The 3,779-nt window shown below is 41.8% G+C and overlaps 1 non-coding gene across 1 annotated transcript; it reads left to right on the plus strand.

Annotated features, from left to right (window-relative positions):
• The first annotated feature begins 262 nt into the window (after positions 1-262).
• On the plus strand, positions 263-366 carry LOC111748947 (U6 spliceosomal RNA). Its single transcript, XR_002784396.1, has one exon. It is a non-coding gene; the product is annotated as a U6 spliceosomal RNA (small nuclear RNA).
• The last annotated feature ends 3,413 nt before the right edge of the window (positions 367-3,779 follow it).

Consider the following 3,779-nt stretch of genomic DNA (forward strand, 5'->3'; position numbering starts at 1 on the left):
TAAACAATAAAGGGAATCTATTGGCTCACCATAGATTGGCTTACCAAAAGTGAAGAGGACTTGAAGCACTTACTGATGATGATCAAAGATCATAGCCTCCAATATGGATTACACCTCAACATAAAGAAAACAAAAATCCTCTCAACTGGACCAATAAGCAACATCATGATAAATGGAGAAAAGATTGAAACTGTCAAGCTTATTTTACTTGGATCAACATCAATGCCCATGGAAACAGCAGTCAAAAAATCAAACAAGAGTGCTCACTTCAGCACGAAATATACTAAAATTGGAATGACACAGAGAAGATTAGCATGGTCCCTGTGCAAGGATGACACCCAAATTCTTGAAGTGTTCCATATTTTTAAGTCAGCACAACTGGATCAAAGCAAAAGCTAAGAAGTTTCTTGAACATAATGCAAACACTTTGAGGGACAGAGTAGCTAAGCCTAGGGTCTGGGGACCATAGTTTCAGGGGACATCTAGGTCAATTGGCATAACAAAGTTTATTAAGAAAATGTTCTACATCCCACTTTGGTGAGTCATGCCTAGGGTTTTAAAAGCTTTCGAGTGGCTATCTAAGATCAATCAGTTGGTCCCAACCCACCTGGAGTAAAAGAGAATGAAGAACACCAAAGATACAAGGAAAATATTAGCCCAAGAGACAAAAGGTCCACATAAACCAGAGACTCCACCAGCATGAGACCAGAAGAACTAGATGGTGCCCAGCTACCATCAACAACATGACTGACCTGACAGGGAACACAACAGAAAGTCCCAGACAGAACAGGAGAAAAAAATGTGGAGCAGAACTCAAATTTGCGTAAAAAGACCGGACTTAATGGGCTGAGAGAGACTGGAGGAGCCCCCAAAGCTATGGTCCCTGAACACTCTGTTAACCTAGAACTAAACCTGTTCCTGAAACCCACTCTTCAGACAAAGATTAGGCTGAACTATAAAACAAAAAATAATAGTCTTGAGGAGTGTGGTTCTTAATTCAATCAGATACATGAGACCAAATAGCCAGCTCCTGCCTGGAGGCAGAATGAGAAGGTGGGAAGGGACAGGAACTGGTGGAATGGGCACAAGAAACCTGGGCTGGAAAGGGGGAGTGTGCTGTCACATTGTGGGCATTGCAACTATTTTCGCATAACAATATGTGTATAAATTTTTGTATGAGATAAACTTGAGCTGTAAACTTTCACCTAAAGCCCAACAAAAAAATAAGAAAGAAACCAATCAAACAACGTATTGCACTGGAAAAATCTGCTGCAAAAGATCTCTTTAAAACCTTAAAAAGCAGAGAAGTCACTTTAATGACTAAAATGTGCCTGGCCCAAGCCATGGTATTTTCAATCATCTCATATGCATGTGAAAGCTGGACAATGAAAAAAGAAGACCAAAGAAAAATTGACACCTTTGAATTACGGTTTTGATGAAGAATATTGAATGTACCATGGACTGCCAGAAGAATGAAGAAATACGTCTTGGAAGTAGTACAGCCAGAATGCTCCTTAGAAGCGAGGATGGTGAGACTTAGTCTCACTTACTTTGGACCTGTTATCAGGAGAGACCAGTGCCTGGAGAAGGACCTCATGCTTGATGAAGTAGAGGGTCAGCAAAAAAGAGGAAAACCCTCAATGAGATAGATTAACACAGTGGCTGCAACAATGGGTTCGAACATACCCACAATTGTGAGGATGGCACAGAACTGAGCAACATTTTGTTCAGTTACACATGGGGTCACTATGAGTCAGGACGGACTCAGCAGCACCTAACATTAGCAACATTGGCTTACAAACTCCAAAGTCCAGCAGTAAGATTCACTTTAGACAAGCCTTGGTCCAGTGCCCAACAATGTTACCAGGGACTGATTTCTTCCCTTTGCAGTTCATGGTGTGGGCTTTATCTTAAGGCTTCCTCTTGCAGGCATACAAGTATACACAGGAAAAACTGGGGCATTGATCTTCCTGGTTCACATCCAGTGGCAGAGGAAATATCCTTCCAGGATTCTATCTGAAGAGAGATGGACAAAGGGAAATTCTCTCCCAGAAGCATACTGTAAACATTTCTTGATGCCTCATTGGCTCACTTTGGTTTATGTGATTTACCTGAACCAATTACACAGGTGATGTGCTGACTGGCATAAGCCAATCGGGGCCCTCCTGGAATGGGGGTGGGGTCAGTCCCTTCAAGACCACATCCATGGAAAATTAGGGCCCTGCTTAGATGGAGAAATGGAGGGAAAGGATGCACAAGAGGAAACTAAAAAATCATTGAAGCAGTGGCCCACAGGCATGACTCAATCCTCACTTCTTTCATTCCGTAAATATATACTTCTTTGTGCCAAGCATGGAGCCCTGTGGCACAGTGGTTAAGATCTCAGCTGCCAACCAAAAGCTCAGCAGTTCTAATCTACCAGCTGCTCCTTGGAAATCCTATGGGGCAGTTCTACTCTGTCCTGTAGGATCTCTATGATTCGGATAGACTCAATGACAATGGGTTTGGTTTGGGTTTGATGCCAAGTATAGAGACGATTGTTAAGACAGCGCCTACCCTCAGAAGTCACAGCCTTCTACAGTTTCCCAGGCCTCTTTGATTTCTCTCTCCTCTCACTATTTCAACTCTTGGGTCAGACCTGTCAACTAAGGCTAATTCAGAGTTTGTCTTCTACTCCTCTCTGTTATGACACGTTAGATGGGCAGATAGATAGCTGAATTGGTAGATAGATAAGTAGGTAGGTAAATATGTAGGTAGACAGATAGATAGAGAGAGAGAAGTAGGTAGGTAGGTAGACAGATGATTAGATAGATAGATAGTAGATAGACAGACAGACAGACAGATAGACAGACAGACAGACAGATAGATGCTATTGAGTCAACTACAACTCATAGCAACCTATGTACAACAAAACAAAATGCTGCCCAGTTTTGTGTCATCATCATGATTGCAGGCATGTTTGAATCCATCGCTGCAGCTATTGTGCCAGTCCATTTCACAGAGGGTCTCCCTTGCTCTAGGTGGCCCTCTACTTCACCAATATGATGTCCTCCTCCAGCGACTGATCTCTTCTGATGATGTAACCAAAGCAAGCGAGTGGGACAATGCTCTGTTGTGATCATTAAGGTTTTCGTTGACTACATTTCAGAATGGGAATTCTAGAACACTTAATTGTGCTCATGAGGAACCTGTGCATAGATCAAGAGGTGGTTGTTCAGACAGAACAAGGGGATACTGCATGGTTTAAAGTCAGGAAAGGTGTGCATCAGAGTTGTATCCTTTCACCATACCTATTCAATCTGTATGCTGAGCAAATAATCCGAGAAGCTGGACTATATGAAGAAGAACATGGCATCACAATTGGAGGAAGACTCATTAACAACCTGTGTTATGCATATGACACAACCTTGCTTGCTGAAAGTGAAGAGGGCTTGAAGCACTTACTGATGAAAATCAAAGACAACAGCCTTCAGTATGGGTTGCACTTCAAAATAAAGAAAACAAAAATATGACTCGACCAATAAGACACATCATGATAAATGGAGAAAATATTCAAGTTGTAAAGGATTTCATTTTATTTGGGTCCAAGATCAACACCCATGGAAGCAGCAGTCAAGAAACCAAAAGACAAGACAAATAACCCAATTAAAAAATGGGCAAAAGATATGAACAGGCAGTTCACTAAAGAAGACATTCGGGTAGCTAACAGATACATGAGGAAATGCTCACGATCACTAGCCATTAGGGAAATGCAAATCAAAGCTACAATGAGATTCCGT

The sequence above is a fragment of the Loxodonta africana genome, chromosome 22 (assembly GCF_030014295.1).
Source record: "Loxodonta africana isolate mLoxAfr1 chromosome 22, mLoxAfr1.hap2, whole genome shotgun sequence".
NCBI lineage: Eukaryota > Metazoa > Chordata > Mammalia > Proboscidea > Elephantidae > Loxodonta > Loxodonta africana.